Genomic DNA, 8,391 nt, shown 5'->3' with positions numbered 1-8,391 from the left:
TTAGCGCAACGCCGTCTGGAACGAGTCTGCGGAAGGGAAGCAGTCGAGGCCAAACAAAGCTTGCTCCGGAATCTCTGCACGGCCCGAGTGCACAGTGGAGAGACGCAGTACGTAAAACGTTGCAAGCAATTTTGAAAAGGGATCCGCGACCAGGTAAATAATTATTTCCGCGCGTTATCACCAAAAGTTCAGTTCCTTATTTCACAATAAACACACGATATGTGATCCAGGCTACTCCAGTTAGCGATAAATTACGCCTTTAAAAATTAAACTAAACTCCACGCGAAGAGGCCATGAAGGTCCAATGGTACCGACCGGCCGCCGTGTCATTCTCAGCCCACAAGCGCCACTGGATGCGGAAATGGAGGGGCATTTAGTCAGCACACCGCTCTACCGGCCGATGTCAATTTACTAGACTGGAGTCGCTACTTCTCAATCAAGCAGCTCCTCAGTTTGCCTCACAAGGGTTGAGCGCACCCCGCTTGCCAACAACAACGCTCGGCAGACCAGATGGTCACCCATCCAAGTGCTAGCCCAGCCCGACAGCGCTTATCTTCGGTGATCTGAGGGGAACCGGTGTTACCACTGCAGTAAGGCCGTTGGCCAAGCTGCTGCTTTTCTGGCAGATAAAACATTGAACTAATATTTGTTTACTGAAATCAGTGTAATTGAATACTATTATTACTATTGTTACTGTTATAATTTTTACTCGTTAAAGGCCAACTAAGGACCACATCAAGATAATATTTATTTTTATTTTACTTCGTCTTCTTCCGATACTCTTTCATTTCTCAGAATGATCTCTTTTCCCTAATCGGACCATTTGACACCAACTGCTTTTCTGTTTGGTTTGTTGTTGTGGTCTTCTGTCTGAAGGCTGGTGCTACTCTATCCTGTGCAAGTTCTTCTTCTTCGAACAACTACTGGAACCTACACCCTTCTGAATCTGTTTACTGTATTCCTCCCTTGATCTCCCTCTACAATTTTTACCCCCCCACACTTCCCTCCAGTACTAAATTGATGATCCCTCGATGCCTCAAAAAATGTGTCCTGCCAATCGATCCTTTCTTTTAGTCAGATTGTACCACAAATTTCTCTTCTCCCCAATTCTATTCAGTAGCTCCTCATTAATTAGGTGATCTACTCACCTAATCTTCAGCATTCTTATGTAGCCCTTCTTGGCTAAATTGTTTATCTTTCATGTTTCACTTCCATACATTGCTACACTCTCTACAAATACTTGCAGAAAAAACTTCCTAACACTTAAATCTACATTCGATATTAAGAAATTTCTCTTTTTCAGAAACGCTTTTCTTCCCATTTACAGCCTACATGTTTTATCCTCTCCTATTTTCTTTTTTGTAGGCTGGAAACGCTTTTCTTCACATTTACAGCCTACATGTTATATCCTCTCCTACTTTCTTTTTTGATTTACATTCGAGAAAACGTTTGAATTTCTTGAGTCCTAGTCTGAATCTGTCTCTGTTGAGTATGGTCTCCTGTTCAGTCTGCACTTCTTCTCAGTTATTTTTAGTCTTGCCTCCACAACCACAGCCAGAATGTTCTTTAAATAAATACCATCAGCCTTACTCCAACCCGAATGGCAAGGTTTCTCGGTCACAGATCATGCTCTTCTTATCGAGTCCTGTTGCTATACAAATGGTCTCAGGAAGACGGGGGTTGATGCTGTACGCCACTTTCAATATTTTATTAACCAGCCTGTGCCTCTAACAAAATATCATGCGACCTCTGAAATGAAAAGTACGAAAGCTTACAGTCTCGCATTTTAGCCTCCAAAGAAACAACTTTAACCTTGTGAGTTCCCCTCAAATGAAACCTTACCTACCTTTATGGCAGTAGCACCTTCCATAGTGAAGGTGAATTAAAAGCTCTGTTACGCCGATGAGTAAATGTGGAAACTTGCTGTGAGTTTACTCTAAATATCCTCCATTAAATTATATATAACTCATTTACAGTCCATTTCAAGACTCATTTGAAAATGAGAGGTGAATTATCGTAACTAATGAAGTAGCAAATAAACCAATATGTGTGTGTTTGAGGTTCTATAGCTCAACAAATATTATTCTCATACGATACTAAGCTGTGCGTGTTCGGTGTATCTTTGCTTTCTCCATCCGTAAAAGGACTCAATATGTCGACTCCACTCTCACTTTTCGCGTATCTCTGCATTCCGCATGGCCCATTCCCTCACCAGTGAAAATTAGAACATTGAGAAACCTCTCACCACTTTCTTGCCCTGCAGGAACCCTAAATCTGCTCGCTTTGTTCTATGGTGGTCTACATCCATATCCATGATTTACTGAATCCAGAATAGCTGCCGAGAGCAACTGCCTCGAAAATTTTTTTTTCCTTCTGTTGGCCCACAGCATAGTACCCGTCATAATATGACATTCTGAAATGAATGGGTTCACACTAGCTACATTAAGTTTAATGTTCTTTATTACGACAGCTTTTTCGACTTTATTGCCAGTCTCAAGCAACGTTTAGTTTGATTTGATGTGACATGCAGTAATTATAATTATTATAGATGCAGCATGGACGTTAAGTCGTACTAGACGTTACTTAAGAATGACAATAAAGCCTCAACTGCTGCCATAATAAAGAACATTAACATTATTGATTCTAGGCTGGACCCGTCCTTTTCAGATTCCCTCAACAATGTTCCTACTGGCACTATCTTGCATTTCTGTTAAAAAATACTTCTTTGCTTAACCTTGCCAATACCAAGGCATTTTTCATAGCGCCCGTTACGAAGTGAGAGGGGGGGGGGTACTTTATGCTTACTCGAAAAAATTAAAAAAATATATATAATTCGCTAATTGTTCTAGTTGTATTAGCAACACAGTTTTTAATGAGATACTGATGTGTATGTGGTGTCCAGAACCTGAAAGTACATTTAGCACACTCTTAACAATATCAACACACATTCAATAACGTGTTCTACCGACTTCATGACCACCACAAAAACTGAACTTTCAGTACTGTTGTCTTTTGATATCAACAAAATTTTTAAAGAGATATTAATGTGTAAGTAAGGTTCGAATATGCCATTCATTGAGGAAGCTGTATCTGCTTTTGAGACTTACGTTTTTGAATTAAAACATAAGTGGAATCTGCTAGAAGAGTTCATTAAAAACAATAAACACTTTTTTCAAAATTTTAAAATGTATTATAACTGACTAGATCACAATTTTTTCAAAAGGTGGCCATAAAGTACACTCTCCGCCGCCCCCCCCCCCCCCTGCCCCCGTTGGTACTGCGAGGGTTAATGGTGTCCCTTGGAAGCAAAAATTGTTACCATCTTTCAGCGCAACGCTTTTGAAAATGTTTTCACAGATCCTACAGAAAATGTGACATTTAAGGTTGATCAGTTGTTTCTGTGACAGCTAAAGACAACGGCAGAGACGCACTGTAGCACAGATTGCGCAAGAAACAAAATGCGCTGGCGAGCCTCATCTTGATTTATGACTGATAAACTGCGCGTCACATGAGTTCAACAGTCAAGTGACGTCAGAGCCACGTAGCACCTTCAGTCTATTGTAACACAACAACTCTAGCCAGACTCGCCATGTGCCGTGAAGGATACATACGCTGCCATGAGAAAGAAAACGATAGCACTACAAATTCCGGAGCCATTCTTAGTGACGATTTCGCTGATGAACTTATTATTCGGTTATCAATTTTGTATCAAAGCTAAAATTGACATGCAAATTAACCCTTATTAAGAATTCAGAGAGAAAGATATATATAGATGATATACAGAGGAATCCGATTTCGGATGCGGTCATTATGAGAGGATTTAATTTTAGCTCAAGATGTTGTCAACTGTTAAATTTAGATAAAAATTTAAACGACTTCTTCTTCGTACTCGAGGAGGTGCAGTAATAGAAAGATAGTCACGCTTCACTGGTTAAAACCAAGAGAAGATGAGAAACCTGTGAGGACAGACTTACACTGTGGAGTACAGGCTTAATTTTCCTGGCGTTTCGACGTAAAGAGAGTTTGATTGTGAAATATTCCTCGAACTATCGAGGTCAAATGAGACAGTTCATTGTTTTTCTGAATTTACTGGTCATTCTTGAGGAGTCGAAGGCAAACACGCGATTAGAAATGATGCCAAATGTATTGGGAGCCCATTTCAACCCGTATAACATCCTGTACACAAAAATACACTCTGACACAAAAAAGAATGCCCCCCACGAAGGAATTATAGGAATGAGACTGAAATCATTAGGGAAACAAATGCTAACCATTTAAGGAAAGTTGGATGATTTATTCAATAGAAAGAACCTCACAAACTGATCAAATCAAAAACGCTTTGGTCCATCTCTGGACCTTAGGCAGGTATTTATTCGGCTTTCCATTGATTGATAGAGTTGCTGGATATCCTTCTGAGGAATAAAGCGGCAAATTCTTCGAAATTGGCGCGTTATATCGTTGCAAATGGAAATGTCGTGTGGCCAGGGACTCCCGTCAGGGAGACCGGTCGCCTGGTGCAAGTCTTTCGAATTGACGCCACTTCGTCGACTTGCGTGTCGATGGGGATGAAATGATGATGAGAAGGACAACACAACACCCAGTCCCTGAAGGGAGAAAATCTCCGACCTAGCCGGTAATCGAACCCGGGCCGTTAGGTATGACAATCCGTCGCGCTGACCACTCAGCTACCAGGGGCGGACTGTTATATCGTTAAAACCCCGGGATGGTTGGTGAGCCCTCCGATAATGCTCCAAAAGTTCACAACGGGGGAGAGAATTGGCGACCTTGCTGACCAACGTAGGGTTTGGTAAGCACTAAGATAAGCGGTAGGAACTCTGGCCGTGTATGAGCGGCCATTATCTTGCTGAAATGTACACTCATGATCACATGACAAAGGAAACAAAACTGGACGTAGAAAATCGTCGACGTCTTGCTTGTTGTAAGCATGTCGTGCATGACAACCAAAGCCACCTTTTATGAAAAGAAACGGCAGCCCAGATCATCACACAAGAATGTCAGGCAGCACGGCGGGCAACAGTCAGGTTGGTATCCAATGGTTATCTGGGGCGTTCCTAGACACCTCTTTGCTGGTCATCGGGGCTTAACTCGAAGCGGGACTCATCACTGAAGTTAATTCTATTCCAGTCAATGAGATTCTAGGCTTTATTTTCATAGCAGAACCCCTTTGGTTCTTAGCCGCTACACTCTTACAGCAAAGTGATACGTCGATGATATTATGCTCCCAGTTTTGTTGCTCTTCATGGGCTCTTCATAGGCTTACATTTCAACGAGAGTTTCTACTGCTTGTCTTCGTACTTGCCAAACCCTACGTTGGCCAGCAGGGTCACTGGATCTTTCCCCAGCTGAGCACGTTTGGAGCATTATGGACATTGCCTACCTACCAGCTGGGGGTTTCACGATCTAACACGCTAATTGGACAGAATTTGGTACGACATCCCTCAGAAGGACAACCAACAACTCTATCAGTCAATGCCAAGCTGAATAACAGCTTGTTTAAGGGATAGAGGTCGAGTAACACACTTCTGAGTTGTCCATTTGTAAAGTTCTTTCTGTTGAATAAACCTTTCTATCTTTCTGAAATTGTAATGATTTTTTTGTCTGTACATGTACATCACATCTACCAATTTCCATCCCATTCGGATAATTCCTTCGTGGTGCATTGTTTTTTGTGTTAGACTGTATCGTCTCCGCTCACCTGAAAACTGACTGGTTGGCGAATGCATTGCACTACTTCGTACGGTTGTCGATCCTTGCGAACTGGTGCTGAGACTCGTCAGTCAAGGGTTCCTTTACCTACTTTACGGTCGTCTAACGTTGGTGCTCAAGCTCCCATGCTAGTCTCTGTAATTCTTGTTGAAGATGTACAATGATGACCCAAACATTATGACCATTGTCCATCTCAATGCTGAACTCCGTCTCGTGGTGATGCGTACACGTAACGCAGAGAACGGAGTGAAGACGAAATGGGAATCATTCTAACGAGGATACGAGCTAGAAATGGACCAACGTTCCGACATACAGTATTTAATAAACAGTATCCGAACACACGTATGTAATGCGGAATTGACTACTAGATGTCACGAGAGACGGACTCGCCAGTATAAAAGGAGATGGGGAGTAATGTGTTGTCAGTAAACAAGCAGTAACAACGGAACTGGTCGGTCAGGAGAGCATAGTGAAGTTGAACGTGGACTAGTAATTAGATGTCAATGAGGGACATTTCAAACGTCTAAAGCTGCCCAAGTCGACTGTTGGGAATGCGGTCGTGAAGTGGAAACGCTGTGGAACAACCGAAGCTAAACGAAAACCAGACAGATCTCACGTACTAATGGACAGCGACAGTCTTGCATTGTGTAAGAAATAATCGGAAGGAAACTCCAGAGCTGCCAGCAGTACAGCTAGCGCAATGAGTTTGTGTATGTTGGGGGGGCGGGGGAGGGGGGGCAGGGGGAGTTAAAAGGAACGGCGTACAATGGCCGAATGGTCGAGCAGCTCCTCATGAGCACCAGTTTTCTGTGGTCGATACTAAAGAAAATGAGCCACGCGATGCAAAGGGCGACTTCACTGGACAATGGATGGCTGGAAAAGAGTAATTTGGAGCGATGAATCACATAATACCCTACAGCAATCCGATGGAAGGGTTAGTATTTGGCGAGTACCTGGAGAACGTCACCTGCCATCATGTGTAGTGCCAACAATGAGGAACAGAGAAAGTGGTGTTACTGTATGAGGATTTTTTTCGTAGTTAGGATGTGGATCCATTATTTCGCTCAATAAAACACTACAAACGGAAGGATGTGAACATTTACAGTATTATATTCTATTTACAGTAGAGTAAATGAAGGAAATGTTTCGAGACATGACTGTTTGTATCAGCATTACAATGCACTGTGTCTTAAAGCAGCATCTGTGAGGCAATTTTTTGTGGACACCAACATTCCTAAAATGTTCTGGTCTGCCCAGAGTCCTAACTTGAACCCATGAAACGGCTTTGTGTTGAGTTAGAACGTCGCCTTCGCTGCAGACCACAGTTCAGATAGTCTAAGCAGCTGACATTGTTAGGCCCAGTGCTTTAGAAAGAGTATCTTGGTAAAGGTGAAACTGGTCAGTTGTTCATGTGCTATCGTCGTGAGCATCTGTGGATAGTGGTAGAAGGTTGGCGAAACCACGGTTACAAGACAAGGTGTTTGATAGCTGCACCTCATCACATGACATGATTGAAGGCTTGTCTGCTTTGCAAAACAGGATAGGCAGCAATCTGTGTCGAACCTGAGGACTGAGCGAACTGGATTGTTGCCAGATCTCCTCCCTCTTCCCCCTCCACCTCCACCTCCACCTTCCCCTTCCTTCTCCATTCTAGGACCATTGGGACAGGCATAAATGGCGGGAAATTCAAAGGGGCGTTATTGAAATGGTCTGGAAATCTGGTACAGCCCTCATGGTTGCCAGATTTATCGAAAATGAGGGCCAGTTAGTACACATCACTTTCAGCCATGCTGACTCGATCATTTACGAGGGGGGACCCAAAAGTAACTGGAATCGTAATGCTACACATTGTGTACTTGTAGTAGCAGGTTGCACCGCCAGAGGGTTGTAGTAGGAGCACTGCTGAGTCATTCTGCCACCCGGCGTCACCCAACAGTGAGAAGTGTGGTTTCTTTGGCAGTTCTTTGAGTGAGTGTACAGTGCGGAGGTGACACGAGGAAATGGCTAGTTCTTAAGAACAATGTGGGGCAGTGAAGTTATGTTTCTTGCTCGGCAAGAACGCAGCATAAACTGTTGCGATGATTCAGACAGCCTACAAAGACCATGCTCTTAGTAAAACGCAAGTATACGAATGGTTTTCTCGGTTTAAAAACGGAGAAATGGTGGTTGAAGATCAGCCCCGTTCCGGTAGACCTTCAACTGCTCGAAGCGAAGACAACATCGACAAAGTGCGTGATCTCATCAGTGAAGATCGATGCAGGACAATCGACCAACTCAAGAACTTGTCCGGGTTGTCATGGAGCTCAATCAGCACATCTTGACCATCGATCTGGGGATGCGAAGAGTGGCAGCAAAATTCGTGCCGAAGCTTCTGAGAGGCACCCTCATGCCTTGCTCATACTGTGGCATCAAGCAGTCAGGCCTGCAAGATGAGTGGTCTGCCAAGCGAGTGGATTCTTTCTTATTTGACGAGTAACATGAACTCTAGTACTCAAACTTAGTTACAAGTTATCCGGCTATATGATTACTACGCAACGGAAACGCATATCTGACTATCAGTTATTTACAGAACTATGACTGTACACTACGCACTGGCAATACCACATTTTCTTTTTGTCTTTTATTTAACGGCTTTTATTAACACGTGGCCATCCCACTGAATAT

General features: G+C 43.1%; 1 pseudogene; it reads right to left on the bottom strand.

Annotated features, from left to right (window-relative positions):
* Positions 1-486: 486 nt before the first annotated feature.
* LOC126261347 (5S ribosomal RNA) lies at positions 487-604 on the bottom strand (annotated as a pseudogene).
* Between the last annotated feature and the right edge of the window lie 7,787 nt (positions 605-8,391).

Source organism: Schistocerca nitens, chromosome 5 (genome assembly GCF_023898315.1).
Source record: "Schistocerca nitens isolate TAMUIC-IGC-003100 chromosome 5, iqSchNite1.1, whole genome shotgun sequence".
Taxonomy (NCBI): domain Eukaryota; kingdom Metazoa; phylum Arthropoda; class Insecta; order Orthoptera; family Acrididae; genus Schistocerca; species Schistocerca nitens.
Note: the sequence above shows the minus strand (reverse complement) of the source record. Positions and strands in the feature narration are given on the sequence as shown.